Source organism: Haemorhous mexicanus, chromosome 2 (genome assembly GCF_027477595.1).
Source record: "Haemorhous mexicanus isolate bHaeMex1 chromosome 2, bHaeMex1.pri, whole genome shotgun sequence".
NCBI classification, from domain to species: domain Eukaryota; kingdom Metazoa; phylum Chordata; class Aves; order Passeriformes; family Fringillidae; genus Haemorhous; species Haemorhous mexicanus.
The window spans coordinates 27,192,214-27,217,539 of NC_082342.1; the positions used below are offsets into that span (position 1 = coordinate 27,192,214).

Genomic DNA, 25,326 nt, shown 5'->3' on the forward strand with positions numbered 1-25,326 from the left:
AAGCGTAATGCAGATAGTGACCCTATGGGCAAGTCCCAAACCTCCCAGTGCCCTGCAGATCTGAAAGGCCTTCACATAAAAGAACACAAAGACTCTTCCCATTGATTAAAGTCCACCTACTTGACTGGGAGCTATCAAATAACAATGACAATGTCTCAAAGAGATGTAAATACATAGTATCTATCGCCTCAGGAAACACAGGAAGTTTGCAATTCTTTCTGAATAACAAATACGGGCATCGGTATAAATACCTGTTCCTACTAATATGGTGGAAGAACAGTTTGGAGAATGAGAACAAGATTAAGTTTTAACATTTTTTTAAGAAATTGAACTCATTACCCAAACTCATTATTCAAATACTTCTTACACATTCAGCCTTTTTCCAAATGCACTACTAGTAAACACAGGCGTTAGTGCAGGAGTAAGCACCCATATAAACTAATCTGTGTATTTCTGTGATGACTGCAGCTAACCCTGAAGCCACTGAAATTCAGCTAATGACAAGACACACGTCCACATGATAACAAAACTGAAATACCAGGAAGCAAATCCATGCCATAGTGATTCATGTTTCTGACTCTGTCTAGTTGCTCAGTGCTGTCTGCTTCTACATTACCTGAAGCCTCAAATATCCAAACAGCTTTCCCAACATCCACATATAAAATGTCAGAAAAATGAAGCCATTTCCTTTCATGTGTGAATCAACCTGTATATTGCATAATATCTAGTGCAAATTAACAGTGAGACGAAGAGCTTATTAAAAATAAACAAACAAAAAAAATCTCTTTCATATGCCTAAGTATGAATATCCATTACCAAGTCAAATAGAACCCAAACTGATTGAAAATGTACACTGTTCAAAGACTTGGCCAAATGTGCCATGACAAAGTAAGGTAGGAACTTCCTCCATGGCTAGTTTTTTTCCAGTCTTGTTTATGAGAAGGCTTTCCTTACCTACCTCAAAAGTGTTTGGTACTTTCAGAAGCTGAGAACTTAATTTCTTGAACAGTTCCTGCCTTCCTACAGATAGCCATACTTGTTTCTTTCATGTAAATATCACGCTCTGCAATTACAGAACTTCTTAAAACAACATTTTTGGCATAAATATCATGCCATTTATCTGGAATTTCTAAGCTCCCTAGACCAAAGAGCCTTCTGGCCAACTATCATCTAAAATTACTCTTTTAAATGCATACACCAGTAGAAGTTCTTTGCATCCAGCAGCTTCAGAAGGTGCTTCTGGGCATTAAGAACTTCAGTAGAAAAGCAGCTACTTATCTAGAAACATAAATACGAAATTGGGCAAGCGAATGAGATCATTAGTTCTTTCAGAGCTTAAGTCTTGACAGTTTTAGGACGTATGTTTTCATATGAAAAAATCTCAGAGCAGTTAGCATACCTGAACAAACACCCCCTCTTTGATGCTAGCAGGGGACTATCTCCAATGAAACTTTCAAGTTGATTACTTACTTTCTATACTAGCCTGATCGAACTAGACCCTACAGATATTTTTAAAATCCATCCTTATGCAGAGGGCTTTCACTGTGCAAATCCAGTGTTGTTTAGCATGGAGATTTTACCAACTAACTCAAAATTATTCATTAATTATGAAATATATGAATTAACAGCACTTTAACTTTATATGTGTACTGATGAACAAAGTCATATTAAAAAGCTGTAATACAAGTAAGGTTGGCATTCGTACTCTAAAAGATTCTTCAGAGCACAATTTCAACATACAATTATGAGCTCCTGTTTGCACACTGTGCATAGGACTCTTTAAGAGAGAATGAGTTTCTCCCAAGCAGCTTGTCATTACTGTGCTCCACCATATTCTGCTCTGCCATCAGAACCAAACCAACCTAGCCCAAAACCCTCTTTCTCATCTTTGAACTACACTGGCAAAGTCAAATACAAGTAAAGCACCAACAAAACTTGTGAATACACTTGCTTTTCTTGTAATAATTCTAGAATTCATTGCAAATACACAGTATCTGGTATGTTCTGGTACCAAATACACAAACTTTGTTATGTTTTACATTGGAATTTTTTATGTACAAACTGACTGTAACATAAAGCCATCCTCAGTATCTTCAAGAACTGCACAGGAAAATAACTGTGTCCAAGGAGAGGGAGGGCAATCAGTACTGCTCTGTCAACAACAGTGCAATAGCTGGCATTATGATATTTCCCTCAAAGCAAACAAGCTATTGAAATTTGTTTTGTCTTGGATCCCCAGTACAGAATTAATTGCTTGGGACAGTTTATCTATCTCTTAAGCCAAGCCTGCATGGGGACATTGAGAATTTTAAGGCAAATCAACTGAAGGCTTGACACCAATGTGCACACATTTAATTGTCTTGAAGCTGTGAGTAGATGCTCTAATTCAACAGCAAAGCTCCCTGTAGCTCCTTATTCAGTTAAACTAGATTGGTCTAAGACTAATTTACTCCTGAATTAAAGCAGTCCCCTAAGGACTCAGCACAACTCATTTTTGCATACTAACTTCATGCACTTAACCAATTTACCTCAGCTCTTCCTGAGCTCCCCAAGCCTTATGGAGTTTTCAGCCCACAGCTGAATGGGAGCTTGGCTACTTGGCTACTCCTAGCATTGGAGATGAACATGTTGCTCAACATGTTCCTCAACATGTTGCTTCCAGAACACAGAAAAAACCACCCAAATTTAAAGAGAAATTCCTTGCATTTCTTAGCTGCTTTCTGCTCCAAGGTGACAATCCACTGGATTTGGAGTCTATAATTACCTTGTTCCTCTATTCTCAGTCTTCCACTTTGTGGATACCAGTTCTTGAAAACCGGCATATTCACACATACACAAAAAAACCCAGAAACAGGCAATGAAAATAATGCAGGTGGACACTAATTCCAAAGTGGGATTTGAACTGTCACATCATCTTCTTCAGAGGCTTCAAGCTGTGGTGAAGCCATGATCTACTGATACTGGTTTTGTTCCTCATTATTTGGAAATGGCAATCATACCACCATGTTCTACCGTTTCTCATCACAACCACTGCTGTGGTATTTTGGCTCTCTCTGGGAATGAATCATATCCCATTAATTCAATACTATTTCAGTTCAACACTAATCCTTAACTGGGGTTGTTATTTCTCAAAATATTCTAATAAAATTATCTATAGAAAGGATCTATTCTTTTTAAAACAAATTAGTTGCTTCCTTACTCTGAGAGCTCAGATTGCCATTTTATTTAGGTCAAAATGTAAAGCACTTCTCCGAATATAAGCACCTAGGACAAGTAAAGATGTCCTTCTTCCATCCAGGATGTTGGCAGTAGCTGGGGAATACTTTGTTTTGGCCTTACTGCACAGATGTACACATTTCAGCAAGGCTTTGAGTGTACCCACACAGACACACTTGTGCGCACACTTGTGCAGACAATATCCCAAGGCACTTCATAAAAATAAGTTCATGGACTGAGCTATCAGAATGATCAACAGTGTTAGAGGTGACTGTACAGCAGCTAGCTGAAAGGAGTGTTTAGAGGAATAAACAAATATATAGAATGTTTGCTGTTTCCTTTCTCAAAAATAAATTCATTCATTATAAACAAACATCATCATCTTTAGAGACTTCAAATCCTATCAAAGCTATATTTACTGATACTGGTTTTTGTTCAGCATGATTTGGAAACTGCAATCTTGTCCCCATGCTCTAACATTTCTCATCATGACCTCTGTTGCAGTACCCCAGCACTTTCTGGAAATGAACCATATTCCATGGATTCAGTCACAGATCTAACACTTTAAAACACCACTCAAGCCAAGCACCGCCAGAATCCAGTGGGTAGTAGGCAACACGGGATGCACTCGAATACGGAATGTTCAAATTTGCATTTTCAGTTCTAGATGTTTTTAAAACAAAGTATCTAACCTCTCAGTGTCAAATAAAAAAAATAATAATCCCAATTCCAAAGGGATTAATAACAAAAATAAGTATGCAAATGGAAGTGAAGCCCTCTGGGCAATATTTTCATTGATTTGCTGGAGAGAAGGACCTCTAGTGTCCAGCTGGATTTTAGCCAGCCTGGAGTCTGGTGACTACACAGCATCCAGGATGAAAAAATATCCTAGCTTGTAAAATATTTCCTGCAAACACTTTCCCATCCTTCTTATTTGGAAATTGACTGATGAACAAAAAAAAAAATATAAATACAGTTCTGCTTTCCTAAACTAATTATTTCAAAATATAATCAAGGTATCATGTGATCACTTGGACTCTGAGGATTCATCATTACCGATGAACAGGAATATGCCTTGGCACAATAGTTTCAGTGGTTGATTATGCACTGCAGACACCTATAGATAAACATCTCTATTTGTAAAAAATGAGCACCGTCTCTGAGAGCAGTTGCTGATGAGGCTTTAAAAGCAGCATCAAAAAATGTAATGCTAGAAGGATGAGGCTGCCCAGCCCTGTCATGTAGTAGCTTTGCTTTCTAAGGGGAGAAAAAAAATCTGCACAATTCCTTATGATCGGGGGTTTACCCATTGATTTAGATAATCATTCAAATGGCTAAACAGACCTCTAATTTGAAAATAAAAACCGATTGATGCAATCACAAACAAGTTCTGAAATTGTGATTTATAAAAAAGAGGGGAAATCTTGTTCTAAGCCAAAACACACACACAGTTACCTTTTTCTAATCAGAGCATTCATTTCTCCTCATTATGATCTCACAAGCACATTAAAATCTTATTAACATTAATTACTTCTGAGCGTCTATGCATGAGCAGCGACAGGCTTGCGTGCGCTCGTATGTGTGTCTCTGGATCATATCTACATTTATATACCTTGCTGCACTTTGCTTATAAAACATGTGAAAATATTGCTGCTAACACCAATTAGCTAATTTCACACACACAGATAGTAAGCTGCTGTCTCGCTGCACAGCTTATTATAGACCAGCAGACAGATGGACAGACAAACAGACGCAAAAAGCATCACGGCTCTTCCTAAATGCAAGATCTAAAATGCCTGGCACCCCCAGGAGTGTGAGTTTCATCCTTCTAAGTCTGAGGGAACAAAATGACAAAAATAATAAAAAAATAATAAAAAAAAAATAGGAGACAGCCAAATATCCCATTTTCTACACAGATGGGTTCAATGATGAAGTGATAGAGACAAAGAAAAAACTGGCAGGCAGACAAGCAGCAGGCGCACAGAGAGATAGACAGAGACAGATAAACAAAGCGACAGAGAAAGAGATGAAAGCATATTCATACATGTGAAATTGGGCTAAGCAATAGTAACTTCAGCCTACCACCAAGGTGAGGAAAGAAATGGCAGAGGCAAGAGTCATCATAAGCGTGACTTCACATGCAAAACCCCGACACTTTACAAAACGTTTATGGATTTTATTTACGCTGAGCCACTAAATGCAGTGGTGCTGCTGGTGACGCTTAGCTCCACCACAAACTCCAGAACAAACACAGGAATCTACATCTACGCACAACTATGGAACCATGCCTTCCTCTTCTTCCTCAACCTTTGGTTCCATCTAACTTAGATTCACCTCTATCCTACTTCTAAATCTCGTCCTCCTGAACCCTTCTCTCTGCCAGGGTTAAGATACAAACAACATCAGCATTGCTCATTGTGCCAAAGCCATGTTTATCCACCACTGGGGAATGAACCTCTCAAGTGGGTCCTTTGCAGACCCCAGGTGGGTCCTTTGCAGACCCCAGGTAAAATCTTGATGGTCATTTTCCTCTTTAACCAAATATCCATCTCTGCTCATCTTCTGCAAGTCTGAAAAGAACTGCAACCCTGAACTGGAATTAAAACTTTTATTGACATCAGTAGGATACAAGGCTTAGAAGTGTCAAAATTTGCCTTTCAGCCCTACTACCCTTTCTTCCACTTGTGTATTCCTCCACTGATGATATCATCAGGCAAAACACTATAAGGAGGGAAATTATTAAATCCAAGGAAAATAGTTTCCTTATTGGGAAATTTTTTGAAATGAACATATCTTAATTTCTCATGGTAACATATGTGTTTGCATTTTCTGCTCACTCCTCTCAGACCAAGAGAAGTTAAATATGGCAGTAATTACTGTGCTATCCCCAGCCTTTTTTACCAAAAGGTTTTGGAGCATTTCACAAGCTGTTCATGAAACTTCAAGGCATGCAGAATGTTCTCCAATCACTCTAGTTCACTGCTAGGGAACAGAAGAGCAGAGGTGAAGTACCCAGATCTCTATGAATGTCTATAACAGACAAAAAACATCCTGTTATTTATATTTTTTGTATCTTCTCTTCTTGAAGATGCCATATCTAAGGTCATTAAAAACAGTACCTGAATTTTAAAAAAATTAAATAAATTCAGTATCTGAAGACTGTACTCAGGATCCTTGATTTGTACTTATCTTGCTCATGACTTTCCCCTAATGCTGCTTATCCAGAAGAACCTACTCCCATACAAATCCAGCACAGCTGCTGAGAAAACTACCATGAATTCAGTCCAGCAAGTTTGGGACATATTGGGTGTATTCCAAACATCCAAATCAACTATGGTGCATTCTCAGTAAACCCGGCGATTCCAGGAAGCTTTGGAGCTCCTGAACATGGGCTTTATTACAGTTGCTGTCTTGCACACAAGTGGTAAGCTTGCTGCACCTTGCCCGAATTCTGCCCAGCTCGGTTTTACTGTGCACACACAGCAGATCTGATTACACTGCAGAGCAGGCACTGCCTTTCTGCCACAAGGAGCGGGCTCCTGACCTGCAGAGGCAGAAAACAAGGAAGAAAATTGAACACCACTCCATTTGCTTGGCTTACTGTGCTTCTTTTGTTAAGGCTAAATATAGGTTAAAGGTTAAATAATATAAGGTTAAAAAATAAGGTGTTCAGAATAAGGATATAGAAAAGTAAAAGCTTTATAAAATAAACAAAGAGCAATAAAGATTAGAAGCTTTACAGTTTTATGCATACGATATAGTAGGGCTTTTTCCTGCATATTTCCTAAAAAATGGAGTAAAGACAATTAAAGTCTCTCTCAAATCATGCAGAATTACTTCGTCTGAGAGGAGGCAAGATTCTCTCTGACAAGGCAAGGAGCCTCAACAGTTCTGGTTAAGAGAGGTTCACCCAGAAGTTCAGCTCATTTGCTCAGGCTTTCCAGAAAGTCTGGAGAAATCTGTGGCCTGTCATTCTTCCAGATTCCAAACTTTCTGCTGTGTTCCCACTTCACTGATCTTTATGCACGTTGAAACTTTAGAAAACAGGACAGCCAAGCAGAATTTCCCCCTAAACACATCAGTAACCCCCATCAAAAACCAAGGAAGGGCCACACAAAGATGTGAGTTCAATAAAATGGTGATAAAGTATCCTCTAGATTTGCTGACTTAATGACTACATAGTTGTTGACTCTCTAACCCATCTTTCCCCCAAACCCATTTAGATACATAAAGGTTCATGGGACCCAGAAGGAAAAATGGTGTATTCTATAAAACATATAATATATATATAAATGCTTTGACATTTTTAAGACTACATACATCCTAATTAAATATGGTAAATGTTGTGCCTCAGTAAGGTAAAAACCAAATCCAGAAACTGATTTATTAAAGTAAATGCATAACACTGAAGGTGTTTAACGACAGAAAAAAGCTAACTCTTTTTATTTATTACCACAACAGTGTGTAGAGGTAACTGTGCAGTAGGGAACATCTGTAGAATATCCCCATGTCTGAATTTTGCATGTAAAGTGGACACAATATCTTAAAGACTAAGAGGACTTAAATACAGTTGACTTGAGGATCTCTTAAAAGACCAGTGCTTATCAGCAGACTGAATTTGAGAGATCATTCAATCTAAAAAAAAGTTATATATGTGTGAAAGAGGAACAGGGGAGACATCTACTTAGGGGATGTAGAGGGGGGAAAGATATTTAAAGCCTCTCCTGTACAAAAAAGCTTGACTTGCCTTTCTCAGGTGGGAACTATCCCAGTAAACCTGGTCTCCATCTACTCTATTCATCTACTTTGTGAACCTTACTGTGTTGTGTCTGCCAAAAGTTCCAGCAGGCTGAGACAGTATGAGAGTACTTAAGAGGTGCACTTGGCATCCTGACCAGCCTCGAGATCCAAAGCCCTTTGTGTCCCTTTGGAGGTTAATAAGACAAAGTTTTACTGACTCCATCCTGGCTCTTATAAGCTTCTTGGGGATTACTGAAATTGGAAATTGCATATGAAAAAGCTGGTTCATCCAGTTTTTAGAAGAGACATTCATCCAATTTGCCCTTTGACCCCTGAAATGTGAGACATGCCTGAGGAGTGTTCTTTGTTATAGTCTCACAAATATATCCAGTGATGGTGAATCCATATGTCTCTGATAAAGGCAAAACCTTTTTGTGAATTCCAGTTTTTTCTTTTGTAAACATACTAAACTAGATGAATTTGGCTCTCAAGGAAGAAAGTATTAATTGTGCTGGCTAATAAAACTTTTGGTTGCTGTCCTTCCAATCTGGTCTTCTAAGCATCAACAGACATTAAAACTGGCTCTTAGGAAGTGAAAAAATATCAGAGAGTGGTACAAACCCAAAACTTGTTTGCAAGTTTTCAAGAACTGAGATCTCAAGATCTTGAGAATCTCATTCTCAAAGAACAAAAAGTTAAATGCAGCTATTCCTTGTACAGTTTTCAGGTTGAATGTACAAGCAACTCAGCTCCTCCCATTGCTCATTCTCTGAGAGATGCCTCAGCAGCAACACACCTGTGCTCTGCCCAGATTCAGCACTTGCAGGCTCCCATAGGCTTTGTCCCCAGTGACGAGTTTAAACAGACAAGTAACAATCCTCTTTAATGCCTGTGCCCAAAGGACCCTTAGGGACTGTTTTGTTCCCTTCTCATGGCACTTCTCAGATATTAACAGCCATTGCAGAGATACACTCAAGAAGTTTAGGGCAATGTAGCTATTTGAAGGCTACGTTCGTCTTCATACGTGATAGGGAGCTCCAGTCTTCTCTTGATGACTATTTAATGGATCAAGCAACACCACTATGTAATTCAGCCAGATATAACTTTGCCTTTTGATTATTACTGGACAAAAAGAGGTGGCAGACTGGTGCAGTTTTTGAACATCAACTTGGACAAAGCTAACACTGAAACTCATCAGGGTATATCCAGCTAAGAGAAATCCAACCATGGGAAAACAAAAAAATTAAAGTTTAACTCAGTTAAGAGAGTAATTTAAAAAATAAGTAAATGAAACACCAAAAATGTTTTTATCTTTACAAATTCTGCTGTCAAGGACTTTGTTGACATGTTGGTATATTAAATGTATTTGGCCTCAATATCTAGTTACTGTAGCAACTTTGTATCTCATTTTGGAAGTAGAAATAAGACTTTAATGGCAAAGAAGTCGCATATACGTTACAATACCACAATGGTGCAAAAAAAAAAAAAAAAAAAAAAAGGAGAAGCCTAACAGTCTTTAAACATAGCCAAGAATCATCTGAGCTTCCTTTGTCCATGGAACATGGTCTTTACTTTACCAGCTCCCATCTGCATGTTACAATACACTGAGGAAGGAAGAAAGAAAGGCCTCACTTCCTTCTCTCTATGCCTCGATTGTTTCTGATTAAAAAATGGAAATAATAATGTTGATTCAGCTACTGAAATTAGGCAAAACTAAATTAGCTACTTTCATTAAACACTGTAAAATATTTGAATAAGTTTCTTCAGAAATGCAAAGTGCTATTTATCCATATCAGCAGCTATCTATGGCTAAACTGTCCTAGAACCTTTTGTGAGCATTCTCTCCTCCCGCTGAACTCAGCTGATAATTGTTCTTTGTTTTGAAGGCCATGTGTAACTCCTTTATCTAAAAAAGCCTGGGAAAGACTTAGACAGAACTGGCACCTCACTTTTTTGGTTAATGAGAACAAAGCAAACCAAAACAGCAAAAACAAAAAGAAATCACACAGGGTCTCAGGATTAAACATTTGCAGATGAAAAAAAAAAGCATAATTTTGAATGCTAAATTCTTTGCTGCCTTTGCCTGAGCATTATGAGAATAATCACCAACACCTCGGAAAAGCAAGCCATTTCCTCAAGTGCATAAGCTGAGATTTCAAGGAGAGATCTGGAAGAATCTTATTAATACACCTATGTAAGTTGCCACAAGGGAGACAGCATCTAACACAGCAGAAATGAGGTCAAATGCAGCAGCACTGTCCTAAAGAAAACTGTCTCCTGGTCACAAATCACTTGTGGAGTACCATGCATCATCTTTAATGCTTCAGACACATGCCAGCTGCAGCCAGTAGGGAGAAATACAAAGCTAAATTCAGCTCTTGATTCAAGGCTGGTTCTTCTAAATTTCATGGAATTTGTCCACTTTTATAAAAATGTAACATGGGGCAAAATACGACTCAAAAACATTTCAACAGATACAGAGACATTCAGAAATTTCACGTGGAACCTCTTATCCTAAGAGTACAGACCTCTGAAGAGGATTACTGTATCATGATAATTCCAGTCCTCTGCTCCTAAGGAAAAAGCAAAGGGCTGTGGCCTCATCCCACTCCTCTCTAGTTCTACTCATACAGAACCCTGCTGCTAAAATTTTCTCCCTCTCTTGCCAGTGGGACCTAAGTTAGCCCCTCTTTTTGCATGAAGTTCAGACTTTTTGTCTTCATTTTCTTTGAACAGCTCTGCCCCCTGCCTGTGTCTCAGCTTTTATTTCTTCTAGCTGCTCACATTCTTCACAAACCTCCTTCTTAAATGCTCCATTTGTATCCTTCTACCACACTGAAGCCAATGTTCCATAGTAACATTACTCCAGACTCTAATAACTCTTTAAAACAGCCTACAGTCTACTAAACCGTGTTCCTGCACAAGCAGACTTCCCCAAGAAACTCCAGAAAATTCCATTTTAGCTCACTTCCTTTTTGCTTTCAACCTTTTTTTACCTGCAAAAGATATGGAATGAAAATTAAATAAATTCTGGTAGCAGAATAAACTATCACAGGGCTGGATATGGATGTGATCTAGACCAGAGAGTTCTCACTCCAGCATAGAGACAGTTTTAACTGAGATAGCTCAATTATTAATAGGAGTTTGGTCAAGACAACCTAGGGCTGAATGCTGTGAAATTACATGGCTCAAAAAACACATGCTAAATTCACCTGAGATACAACATAATACCTGCATGAGAAGAGCAAAACAGTTTTACTGTCATCTAAACTCCCTAAGTAAACACTAGTTCTTAACCTCCATGTGGTAAAAACCTTTCCAAAAAAGGAAACAAAAACCCAACCAAAACCCAAACCCCAAGACTTCAGGTGTCAGTTCTAGTCTGACATGGACATGCCAGAGAAAGACCACAAGTATTCAAAAACTTCATGGGGAGGCTAAAGGAAAGCCATTAGAGTAAAGAAAAAGTTGCAATGCACTTCAGGGTGATAACAAGGCAGAAACTCAAGAGGGAAGGATAAAACTTACTAGTACAGCCATAACTAACACCCTTCTATCTGCTTTCAAAAACATCATTATCTCTGTCCTGAAGACAGGTCACTGAGAGACTGGGAAAGGATGTGACTGGTTGAAAATAACACAGAAAACTAGAAACAAACTGTGAATCCTGCTTCCCAAATGCACAGCTTATCCTCACCAGTACCTTGCATACAGTAGTGACTGCACTGCAATCTGATTAAAACGTGTGACACTGCACTATGACTTTGTGCTTACAAAAATATTTAAGATTCCTGTAAACACATTGGGAAAAAAAAAGTTTGTCTACCAAAGTATTAAGAAAGGCTTGGATTGGGATGTAATCCCCTGTAAAAAGGGACTTGGAGACTAGCAGAAAAAACAAGTTAATTCGAGAATCCAGAAATGTCCAGTACTAGGGAAAAATAACTGAGCTTTCTCTTGTCCAACACAAAGTTATGCATAGCTGACTCTACTGCAAAAGCACAACTGGCTTTTAATCTCATTCAGGAGCAGCTGCATTCACAGCAGTGAAATGTTTAAGGATGAGCCTGACTGACTTGGTAGATAAATGATTTGAGGTCGGTACAGCCAAGAAGGAACCAGCTCTTCTAGGATATATCACCATCTTAAAAACACTTTTTTTTATCCAATTGAAACAAGCTTTGAAGCTTTCCAAACTTGGTCATGGCTTGGAGAGGAAAATAAAAGCAGGTTTTTCATGAAATGCTGCAATTTATAAAACAGGGCTTGGATTTCAAATATCCGCCAGGACAGGCTGGGGCCTTCATGTCGCTTCTAATCACTTGTATTAGTTTAGCACCAGAAAATGGTGCCAGATTGGTAGCCCCAGGCGCTGTACTCTCTATTTATCCCCAGAGCAGGTACAGCAGGATGGCAGGCTATCACAGAGATGCCAATTCCTCCCATCCAGGGACCTGTTGAGAGGAGGGTGATGAGGTCTCAGTGCTGTGACTGCCCACACGGGGGCCAGTACCCTGGACTATGTCTCAGAAGGATGGGATCCCAAACTGCAGGGCCCGTGAAAGGGAAATAAAGGAGTATCCTCCGAGACACTGAGATGCAAGGACCAGGGATCCTTTTCTTTGCATTGCATTCTAGATGTCTCAAAATGAATGAATACTCGAGAGAGCGATGAGGCCAGAGAGAGTCAACATACTGAGTACAAATGAGATTTATATGTGGCTTGAGTCACTCCAGACAATTAGCTACCCACCAGGCTTTTTGGTTTATTGTTCCTACAGGATAAAGATTTAATAAGCAGTCACCTAGATGAGAAACATGAGACTTGCAGAAAGGAAACTTTTCATCACTCTACACGGAAAACTTGAGCCCAGCCCTGCAACAGCTCTGCACAGCTGATTCCCATTGGTGTGTCAACGGCTGCAAGATGAAGCTCTTCTTCATCACAGTCCACATTGGTGGAAAATATGGGAAACACAGGACCATCTTTTATTGAATAATTACTATGTCAGAAATCTTCCACACATTCCAAATATTCTATGGAAATTAATAAGGCTTTTTTCAGGTTTTTTTTCTCTTCAGTACTCAATCTTACCCAAGACTCAGACATTTTTTCATAGTGTAAAAGCACAAAGTGCTGGATTTGAAAAACTTATCTACTGGGGAAATATGCTGTGTAGGGGATATATTAAACAATTCAGTCAATGTTTGGAAAAGAAATACAGATTCATCACAACGAGGAAGGATGTTTAAGAGTATCCTGAAAAAACAGCTAGTATTCAAGCCAAAGGACAGGATGAAGTGGGCACAACAGTATAAAGCTGACAAGCAGATTAAACTGACAGAAAGAACTGGAAGCTGCCAAAGCCTAAGCTACATTAGGGCTTCTTCAGACACTACACACACTAAAATGGAAACTAAAAGCATCAATGAGAACATTTGATAAAACATCTTCAGATGGGAAAAATCCTAGAAGCAGCCACAGCAAAAAAGAAAATACAAACTTTGGGAAATCATAGGAAAAGGAACAACTATCAAATGTAAGACTGGGGAAAAAAGGCTGAATTACAGATTGAACATTTCATGACCTCTGAGCAGTCATGCCTGGTATCCAAGGCTTTAACACTCTTCATCAGAAGACTTCTTTAGCTGTTACTACTGCTCTTTGCAAGAGAGCTCAAAGCCATTCATTTGGCACAATTTTTGTCAGGCAGTGTCCCAGAGGGTGTGGCCCGGCCTCCCGGGAATAGCATTTGTTAGTTTTAGAGAACCAGCAGAGGGAGCACATCAGCAATTAAACATGGTTTTCTTGTGTTTGTGCCTAAACAATGAGATTTTTTGGTTGGCTTTTTTGTTGCTGTTTTGTTTTTATTCTCAGCATTCCTCTGTCACTAATGCCTGTGACTCACTTAGTTCTCAGATTGCTGGGAGTTTAGGAGCCAGAGCCATGGAGAATAGCAGACTCTACATCTAAACCCACAAAAAACGACAGTGGACACAAGCTTTTACCTAGTTGTCTTTCTTCACTTTCTCCCCATGTCAACCTCCATCTTACACATTCCTGACATCCTGCCCATGAAATCTTGTACTGCCACATGACAATTACTTTCACATTCCTGCACTGTGACCACTAACTTTCTAGTCAGAAAGAGAGGCATATGGATCTCTAGGGAGGAAATAAAAAGATCAATAATTAACTTTCAGTCAGCTGAAAGGAAAATTCTGAAGTCCATAACACAACCTTCCTGGTCCTACTTTTGTATCCTCAAGGGATTATTCACACAGCTATTGATGATCTTAGAAATAAGATATTAGAAAGCATGTCTTTTAGTTGAGAAGGGGGGAAAAAAAAAGGAAAATCAGTAATTCCCATGCTGTATTTACCTCCGAATCGAATGGCATGCTATACCTGCTTGCATTTTTAGCTCTACTATAAGCCCAAGATAAATTCACTCTTAAAGTGTAACATTAAGAGGTCATCTACAGGTGTAACTTACAGAATGGCACCAGGTCTGTCCTGCGAAGGATTTCCCGTAGGTGCTCTGCAGAGGGTTGGAAGCACTGCCTATTCAGGTTTCCTTTCTTCTTTACTGCAGTTACCAACTGGTTTTAATTCAGACTTTCATAACCACTCTTTGACAGTAGCTCAAAGATTCTGGAAAACCCTACAGGTTCTGATTCACCTCTGGTACTGTCATTTACCTTTGTGCAAACTGGACACAAAATGTTGCCTAGTGACTTGTGTCCACCCACTGCAGAAAAGCACAAGGAAAGAACTACGACACGAGGTATTGAAGAAGGAAGTCCTATAGACGCTGCCAGGGTTTGATTAGGTAGGACTAGTTTGTGTTAGAGTCCCTGTCTGCCATGAAAGATCTTGAGCAGGAGTGCCTGAGAACAGTAAGTACAGCACAAGCTGCAAATCCACCCTCCATGAGGCTGGCAGGGCAGGTTGTCACTGATGGGATGAGGCCATTCTTGGCATGAAAGAATGGCCTTTGTTCTGGACTAGTCCATGGCCTTTCCTCCCATAATGCCACTGAGTGCCAACTCAGCCAGCGGCTCGCTTCTCTGGGAGGTGAACATCTGCCCCCTCAAAAAACCTGGGACCCTCCACACTCATTTCTCCAAAGCCAACAGCCAGCTGTGAGAAGAACTGTGGTTTTTTTCTTTAAAGACAGCTTTATTCCATTAGCCCAATTTTCCATTCCTGTATTCTATCTGCTTCAAGATACAGTCTTCCCTGCACAGGGTAAAAGCTGAACTTCTTTCCTCTTGCAAACCTCAGGGATGTGTAGCTACCTGCCCTGTGGCACTGGCAGCCCTGGCTGCCCCAGCAGCTATGGAAGAGGAGGTGGCACATGGCCCTGTGCCTCTGGTGACCATTTTAAAAAACCCATCTGCAAACAGAACTCCCGCTAGCGCTGGGCGGTCAAAATGCCGTCATAGCACTCGATGGTGCTGGAGGATTAGGTACAGAAGTGTAAGAAAACATGAAAGACATAAGCAGCAGTCATTCTGAAATGCTCCTATTAGAGGAGAATTGGATCCGTGCCGTTAGAACTAAACATTAACTTTTATCATAAATACTAACCAAGAATACAGTCAACCCTATCAAAAAAAAAAACACCTGGACGAAAGTCTTTGCCTTTATTTACTCCTCACTGAAAGTTTAATACATCTGTGAAAATCTGTTCAAGTTAAAACAGTACAGATCTTACAAAAGTATCTCAAAATTTGGTGTATGGTCAAACACTACTTTTCAACAAGAGAAAACTGGCATTGCTAAATTATTAAAAAGCCAAGTCATTTTATCACAGTTGATACTGTTTGTTTACTTCTAAAATTTTCTGGGACCAAACTAACCAAAACAGTAAAGTCCATTTCACTGTGTTTTGCCATCATTTTCCCTCTGCACCACACTGTGAATGTTAGATCCTTCAGAGGGAACAAGTTATTCTTTAACAGTAACTACTTCCAGCGCATTGTTTCAGTTAAAAAAAAAAAAAAAAAAAAAAAAGAAGACTTTTATAAAGGATTTGGATTTTCTAAAAGTTTTGTTAAAAAAATATAAGTAACTTGAAGTTAAATTTCGGTCTTGAAATTCCCATTAACATCTATGAATCTCTTTCAGCAGAAGCTCTTTACCATACAGATCACAGTTAAAAAAATCCTATAAAAACAGATTGGAGGGAAACCAACTGAAATCTATAAGGCCACAGCATGCCATCAATTTCTAAACAGAACGTCTATTCAAATTATTCTGCTTAAAACCTCATATGGTCTGCAAAAATGAGCAAGGTTTTCTTGAAACTATTTAAGTCACAATTTATCTAAGACTATAATCTCTCTTGTATGGGACTTGTAAGCCATCCCACAGAATTCTCTAGCAGGGGACACTATTCCCTATTTACATCAAAGTTTTATATAAATAATATTACAATTTTTTTAATATTCTGCAGCTGTTTTCCCTTATGAATAAGCTGGGCCTATGAACAAAATGTGAAAATAGGAAAACTGTGAGTAATATTTATAATAATGATATATTCAACTCAGGAAATTGCTACAACTGTCTTTATCAAAATAAACAAGACGGATATTTTTTCCTCCTTTAAGAGAAAAACAACATCCTCCACTATTAAAAGTAATTTGACTTAGTATTTGTTTGGTATTTGGATTTAACTGTCTTATATCTCCTTTTCGGTCCTGTTAAAAAAAAAAAAAACCAAAAAAAACAACAACAAAACACAACCAAAAAACCAACAAAACCCCAGCACAAAAACATACACACAAAAACCCCAACAGCACTGCTTCTCGTCTCCCAGGAGTGAGAGCGGCACATACACACGCCATTCAGCCCAAAATTGCTCTAGCTACAGGGCATGGCAAGGCATGAAATAACTGCTCCAGAGCACTTCCTCCTGTGGGTGTGTTAGATAACTGTCTGCTCCAACACTAAAATAAAGCACAGTGTGACCCAAGGAGCAGCGCCAGCCCTGCCCCGCACAGCTGCCCAGGCTGCGGGCAGGGCACCCTGAGCACCCTGCACTGCCCCGCGCCAGCAAACCTGGCCGTACCTCCCTGGCCAACCGGCTTGGCATTCCCCGAGTTCCAGCTACATCACCATACGCTGGATTTAAGTTTACTCAGGCATACTTTACCCTTTGCTGCTGTATCCAGATTGCAAACGGACTTTGTGCTATTGAAAGAGTTAAGATTTGTTTTGTTTGGGTTTTTTGTTTGTTTGCTTGTTTTTGTTTGGTTTGATTTAGTTTGGTTTGGTTATTTTTTGATAGAATATAGTTGAGGCTCAAGGAAAATTACATCCTCGTAGTGAAAAAGATTTTACTATTAGAAAGAAATCTTACAAGATAATGAAAAAATGTTTCTGCTATTGTGACTCTCTCTGCTTGAATTCTTCTTGCCTGGAGTTTTCATAAAATCAAGTGGTATCTCATAGTCATTTTTAAAGTTTTTCAAAATGTTCAGATGAGCCTGGGCTTCAGCTAAAAGTACATGCACAAGGACCTGAGGACAGGTCCATGTGCTCCTCTACAAAAACCTGGGCTGTTGAGGAACATACACCTGCATTGGTGCAGGAGAAAATGACGGGTGCCTGAAAGCCCCTCACCCATCCCACCACGAGCAGGATGGCTGCGAACACTCCTGCTGCCCCACTCCAGGCTGACCACCATCTAGAGGCATCAGCAAATCCACCTTTAAGACCTCTACATTTTTTTGGCCTAACTTCAGCATCCCCTCTATGACCAAACTGAGTTTTCAAAGCCTGAGATTCAAACTTTAGGAGAGGAGGAAATACCTTGCTACAGTTAACAGGTCATTTAGAGCAACATGCATATTTAAAGTCTATCAACAACATATTAATTTAAAAGTTTGAATAAAAATAAGGAGGAAAAAAAATAGTAAACAATAAATGTCACTCCCCAGCTAAGAGACGAGCCACCAAATTTTGGCACAGTGATATATAAAACCTTGAAAAGTTTCACTCATGTTCTGGAAAAGCTGCTAATAAAATGGAGCAAGTAGTTTCTGTAGTTACAGTGCCAGTGAATAGATCTCCTGCTTTGGATTTCAATTAACTTAGTTTGTTCAGCGAGGAGGCACTTCTGTAGAAATGGGGACTCGTAAGTTAAAGGACAGCTAAAAAAAAACCACCAAAAAACAGCAAAAAAACCTGTTGGCAGCAAAAGTTCTTTCTGGCTGTAAAATATGGATTTTTAAGAAACATTTCAAAGGATTTGAAGGTTTTGGAGAATCTCCTAGGCAGTCTCAGGTGGGTTAGGAATATTGCATTATGGACTTCTTTGTGCTAAAAGGAAGGCCTAATGCATGTTTTGAAGAAGTCCGCCTCTTGCTATTAAATAAATAATTTTCTATTAAAAAAGGTGATTGTTAGGGTTCAGATATCTCCAGTGATCAGCGCCCATTTTATATAATTACTTAGGATTCTCCAGAACACTTTATGTAACTCACTTCCACTATCCCTTCTCTTTTTTCTTTTCTTTTTTTTTCCTTTTTTTTTTTGTTACCAGCAGAGTAGCAGTTTTACTCTCCAACAGAAATGACAAGAGCTCAGAAAAAAAGACCATTTTAAATGGATCAGTTTAAGCAGTCTTTAGAACCCATGATAAATCTGGGCTCCAAAAACTCGACAATGCTAAATGGGCTATGAAATGCATTCACAAATCCCTCCCCAGAAAAAAAAAAAAAAAAAAAGAAAAAAAAAAAAGGAAAAAAATCAATTCAGATAAAAGCTTCGATGTTGGAAAATACAAATAAGCAGCATATTTCAGAATGAAAAATGGTAAATAAATAGTTACTATTTCTGGACAAAATGGCTCGATAGATTTCATAATTTGCCACCACTGTAAAAAATATCTATTCCCTTCCCCCCTCCCTTCCCCGTCAGTACACACGGAAACACAAGCATAACCATGCATAAAGTGGGAGGGTGGGGGGCAGTCAAGGATACAAACTCCCTCTTAGAAAGTTTGAATTCTTATTAACCCAGTGATGCCTCCATAATGTTACATTAGATCAGCAATATAAAAGTTAGAATATATGTTTCCTTTCTTCTTAGCAAAGGAAACTGCAAAATCACTAATAAAGAAAAATATGTGTTACAAATATCCAGGAGGAAAAAGTACATGTACAATTACCAAAATTAACCCACTCTGCCCCCACACCAAAACAGATAAACAGCAAAATCTCTGAATAAAAATCCTGTCAGAAAGAGTGGAACCTCCTTTCTATTTTTTTGCTTTTATTTACTGTATGCCAGGCATGGACTTTAAACTTACAGTGTGCGTATATATAGAAAACAAAGAACGAGAGTCACCGTTAACCCTGGCCACCAGCATTACAGTTAAAAGTCATTGGCAAATACTAATAAACCCCCATTTAGCAGTAAATAAGGAAAACATGATATATGGACGGACAGATGGAACTGCATAAACAGAAAAGAAAAAGCAGAGAGACCCACAAACATACGGAGAGAGCTGTTTTAAAAGAGTGAAAGATATTGATTTACTTGGAACTAGTGTTGGAAAACAAACGTATTTGTTTCCTTCATGATTAAAAAAAAGTAATTAAAGTGAATCATAAGGGGGCACACCCTTAAATAAGTCGGGGGGGGGAACATTTGTAGAGGATAAGGCCTTCTATAGATGTTCCGAATTTTAAGCTAGCAAATAGGTCTGGCAAACTTACATCTCTAAATTAAAAATCGAGGGGGGGGCGGGGGGGGGAATAAAGAACTGGTGGTGGTTTAAGGAGAGTAGAGGCTTTATTCTTTTATGTTTTATAAAAGTTGACTGGCCTACCTTGTTCCCCAGTCCTCAGTTTGTCTCCTCATAGTCGCTGTCTCCCTGGAAGTACAGTGTGAGTGGTAATGACTGCCTGCCTCCCTAATGAGTCCATTTTCCTGCTCTTGATGTTGTGTATATACACACACTGCAACCTACCTTACAAACCACAGAGACGGGAAAGGGAGAGCGAGCGAGAGAGAGCGAGCGAGAGCGAGCGAGAGTGCGAGAGACAGGGAGAGCGAGAGAGGGAGAGAGAGAAAGGCGCACACAGACAAAGCCCTCCTACCAGACAGCAGACAACCCTCCTTCCCCTATCTAGCAAAATACAACTCGGCTAATGCAGCAACAGGTTCAATACTGCCAGGCTGAGGCAGCGTAGCAAAGGTATACGGAGCTGAGCAGGATTGCTGGCAAATAAACACTTCGGTGCCGGCTGGCTCCACCTTTCTTATTTATGTTACAGGATGTTGGAATGCATTGTTTCAGACAGTCCATACGATTATCATAAATACATTTTTTGTGCATATTAGCATGGAGCGCCGAAACGTATCAGCCATTCTGCTCCGTAACCTTATAGCTCTAACACATGCAGGGAAGGTGTAAACATATCTCTTTTGACAGGCAGACTACACAAAGCCCACTGATGATTTTAAAGTCATGAGATCTTTCAAGAAAGACGCTCCTGGAGATAGGTTTCCCCAGACAATAGGGGAGCAGGGAAAATTGATCTTGATGAGGAAGAAGTCTTCCTAAGAGACTGCTCGGTAAACAATTGAAAAGAGAGGGCTATTCTCCCCAGCATTCCCTCCTTTCAAAAAATATATATTGGGAAGCTTCTGCCCCTACAGCTATAATAATGTGCTGTGCTTATGTCTGAACAGGTGCAATGCATATAGTACATGGTGTTACAAGGACAGAAATAAATCTCTCAAGTAAAAAAACATTTTCCCAGTTGCAAACAGGCCAAGGTTATTTAAAATACAGGTCTAATCTGAAGAATGTTCTCCTCACTTCCTATATATTTTTGCTGGGGGGAGGAGAGGGGATGGACTGGTGGTGGAAGGTGCGAAGGAAGAAAAGATAGGAGAAAAAATACATGGAACCAGTTACTATATTTTTGTTTTTACAATATTCTGTCACATCTGAAGAAGATGTATGCTGCTTCCAAAATAATTTTCACTCAGCTCTGCTTCTCATCACGCATAAACTTATGCTGTCACAAAAATACTATTTATTTTAATGACAACTACAGACATGTCAAAATAGGAATACCAGGGAAAAAAAAAAAAACAAACATTTTGCACCTGTATTTCATCCTTGGCAAATGCTCTTCAAGAACTTTACCCATAGGGTATTTTTTAGATGCAAATACTAGGTCCAAAAATAAAATAAAATTAAGTGATATTACCAAGGGTATGCTGTAAATCAGTAGAAAAACAGATGAGAACTCAATCTCCTGAAGCAAAACAGACTTTTCCTGGAGTAAATCATACCCACCTAAAAGTTGTGTCCTGTCTAAGCCAGTTGAGTAGGCTCCCTCTATTGTCAGTGGAGAGACAGGCACCTCCCAAACACAATTCATCCCAGCTTTCTCTGTCGCCCCACTGAAGAGGGAGCCTGCACAACTAGATTAGGCTAAGCAGCTAGCTTGTAGTTGGCTAAATTAAGTAAAATGAATCTCACTTTTGATCTAAAGCTCTATTACTACATCCTGCTTCCCAAACTACATTTTTATTATCACATTTATTATTAGGCAATATATGCCTAAATTGTAGTGATGGAAAAGGGATAGTCTGCTGACTAAAAGAGACAGGTAAACTCCCTAGATTCATGGATTTGTACCCTCAGGCTGGCTGGATATTCATGATTCACAGAGTCTTTATAATATTAACCAGCCTGGTGACTGGTGAATTTGATTAGTTTTGTTCACTGGTACACATTTTTGTATTTCGCTTATAAACATTCTGTTTTTATCCAGATGTACAGTAAATACAGAAGGATCAAGTAATTTATTTTAGAAGGTTAATTTTCATTAGTTTTTTCATCAAAACACAGCCTCTCTTACCTTAGGGTAAAATATGAAAAGTAAAAAGCTCTAATAGATGACTTAGTTCAACTCCTTCTGTAATATTTAGCTACGTACACACCTGGCATGTGTAGAGGCAGCTCTTCAAGTTACTCTAAATATATATTACAAAAATTTAGTCATATTACATATTTTCTTCTCTGGACTTTATGACCATAATCACCTTATTGAAGGGTATATAAGGTCAGGAAAGCAGAAGGGGCATTTGTAGACTTTGCTTCTAACTGTGGTAACTCGATCTGGCTCTGTAAGTACCAATTGAGCAGTCATTGCCTCAGTTTTTCCATCTGTAAAACAGACTCAACTATAGTTCCATGAGTAGATGGTACTGTAAATATGTGAAGAGTCTTCCCATCTCGGCCTGGCATCTCTCGGAGTTTTACGATGGCAAATATTATGGGAAAAAATTAAATACTTTGTCAAGGGGACTTGTATCAAAGCCAGCTGATGAAAATCACAAGTTTTCATATCCTCATAATCAGTTCAAATAATAGGAATAGTCTCTGAAATTTCAAATTTAAAAAACAGGTCTGCACCAAAATGAGGATATCAGATGTGAGAAGTTCTCAGCAGCCTGGAATATATGACCCCAAACTAACATTAATTCCTTTGTCCTACCAATCTTACACATACAAATCTGAAGAGATATTTAAAATGTACCAACTTTGCATAAAACAACACACTTGAACCCTTCAAATTTAAGGCATTCAGATTGAAATCTGCATACTGAGTCAGAAACACCAGAGTTTGAAAAATGTTCAGCCTTGCAATTGATCCAGATCCAAAACCTGTAAGTCGGAAGGCACCTAGATCCTTAACTTTTCTCTAACTTTCTAGAGCTGTCATATATGCATCTGAGCCAGGGCAACAGGCTGAATTTCCTCATGTTTTGAGGAAGTCTGAATCTCAGTAAGAACACTAGAACTGAGCCCAGTTTCACCCACTTAGAACAATGCCAGACCCAAACTGGAACCCAAAGCCACCCCTTCCAAAGTCGCATGGGGGTTTGTGTACTCACAGAACTATAGAACTAAACCAAACACTTTCAAACCTCAAGACTGTTGGAAAGCAAATATGGAGTAGATTCCAACTAAAGCTAGTTTTGGCCTTCAATCAGAAATTAATCAAATTAACCATAATCTTAATAAAATCCAAATATATGTTTGACCTGAATTAAAAAACCCACAAGATGTGATTTGCACACCTGGTTCCTTGCCTGAAAGCCTTTTTTAGACTTAGATCCTAACCATCAATGGCTCGATTTTGGGTTGTCTTATTAATCATTTAGTCCATCTAAACCATTTTTTAAAAATCCTGAGAGGTGTGGTTTGAATGGAGAATCCTGATTTAATGTTTTGCCAACATAAAACTGCCCATTTGCTTGATTCAAATTGCTCAATGAAAGCTTGCTCACCACCACACCACACTCCTGTGGGCCTGCAATTCCTCCTCTCCATTATATGAGTAGGTCAATGGCTATGCACTTGGATCATTTGCAAGAAGTAGAAGGAGAACGTGTGGCTGCTGGCAGCTTTCAGCTCTGTCACAGGACTTGACACAGACCTGCTGTGTGACAGTGAGGGCCTGTATGGCAGTCACACGGCCTGGCCATGCAGCACAACAGGCAAGCAAGCCTTGTCATGTGCCAGGATTGTACATCTCCCATGGCACAGACATCAAATTTTGGTTAAGCCACACATGGTGTCACCCCATGAGAAAGAGGCTGGAACAGAGGGCTCCCAGCTGGCTCAGTAAAATGCTGCATTATCCATCCTGAATGGAAGAACAAGCAATGCTGATCTACCTGGTAGATGATACTCCTGCTTTTCTTTCTCTGCAAACTTGTCTTCTCAGTTCAGAGTTAGTTTCTAGCAACTGTCATTAGGGAGGCAAAAGAGCCCTAAGTCCTCTAGCAAAGCCTCCAAAAGAAGGAAAAACATTACTAGCACCATGAAGGCAGGTGAAAGATTGGCATGTTTGGTGCAGCCAGAGCACCCATCTCCAGTTCTGCCAGAGAGCTGCAGAGCCCTGATTTTCAATTGTAAGGGGAAGACAGGGAAAACCAAAGTGCTCACCAGAACTGTGAAAGACTTTGTTGCAAATGACAAGATTCTGGATGACGGACTGAGAGGGAAGGAAGGTACTTCAGTGCCAAATAATATATTCTAGACTGCTCAAGTCTCTCCTCTCCACTTTATGTCTCCAGGCACACCAACATGCTAAGTTTAGACATATCTTGCTGGCAGCCAAAACTGGAAAAGGAGTCACGGCATCATGTAAACATGTCTGAGGATAAGAGCTACTTCCTTAAAAAAAAAAAAAAAAATTTGCCTCTTAGCAGATACCTAAGGGTTGATTTTCAAATGCTAAAGAAATTTAAGTAAGACTGACTACATGAACTGGTTAGGTACCTTGCCTATCCCTGTGATGGGCTAAAACACTGTTTCTTATGTACTTCACATATTTGCCCTACGACATTTCCATTAAAACCTTCAGGGAGCTCTGCATTACCCAGGAACTGTTCTTAGAAACCAGGCTGGTTTGACACTATACTGCTGTTTAAAATCCCAGGCAAGCTTCCATGACAGTTCTGTTTCAGATGGTATAGGCAGGATCTAGAAACAGCCACAGCAACATGTCTGAACTTGACTGCTTCCACTCCATCCCCTTAACCACATCCACGGGTCTCTCAGACTCCCCTGGTGTATCACACCATCTTGTTGCCAGCCCAACAGGATTGGTGATTCACATGTCTCTACTGGTGCCCTGCAGTGTCTCTGCAACTTTGTGCAAATGTAATGAGAGAGATGCCAATTAAAAAAGCTCAAGAGTCCTGCAGTGTGGCAGGCTGATTCAAATTAGATACCTGTATGAAGTGATTAAAAATAGGTTTTTTAAACCTGAAGATAACAGGAGGACAGTATGTTTGATTTACATCAGCAGGGGCCAACGAAAAACGTAGACGGACCACACAAAGGTCTTTATTCCTGCAGATTTACTGGTGATGATGCTGAGGACAGGAAAGGGGAAATACAGTGCACTTCTGGTGCCTTTCAATATGCAAAAAATCTCAATTGCTCTCCCATCTCTGCAGTCACTACTTAGTGCCAGACCTCCAAATAAGTAATACTTACTTACTTTAATATAGCAACTTTGGTCCATCATACCATATTTCAGGTGCACGTAATCATAAACAAATCAAATCTCACAACTTCTTTTGGCAACAAAACCACTGTCAGTCTCATTTTACAGATAGTAAAAAATATAAATGGAAAAAGTTAATCACCCTTTGGAGAACAGAAAGTGAAATTGGGATGTTAGCCTTTCCTCATCAGAAGTTCAGTCTATGTTGCCTCTATGGATCAGTCTCTCAGACAGCCCAGCTGATTTACAAGAATGAGATGCACTTACTGAACCAGAACTGGCTTTTCTATTGGTTTTTTTTGTTTTGGTTTT

At 39.4% G+C, this 25,326-nt stretch overlaps 1 protein-coding gene across 21 annotated transcripts in view; it reads right to left on the reverse strand.

The window, feature by feature from the left end:
• ZBTB20 (zinc finger and BTB domain containing 20) overlaps window positions 1–20,207 on the reverse strand; it is a 448,287-nt gene extending 428,080 nt beyond the window's left edge. For 10 of the 21 annotated variants that reach the window (XR_009485255.1, XM_059838030.1, XM_059838029.1 and 7 more), the window contains exon 1: window positions 19,800–20,207. The gene's annotated coding sequence lies outside the window, so the exon portion shown is untranslated. The remainder of the gene's footprint in view (window positions 1–19,799) is intronic. The other 11 variants (XM_059838024.1, XM_059838021.1, XM_059838018.1 and 8 more) reach the window with 6 other exon arrangements.
• Window positions 20,208–25,326: the final 5,119 nt, after the last annotated feature.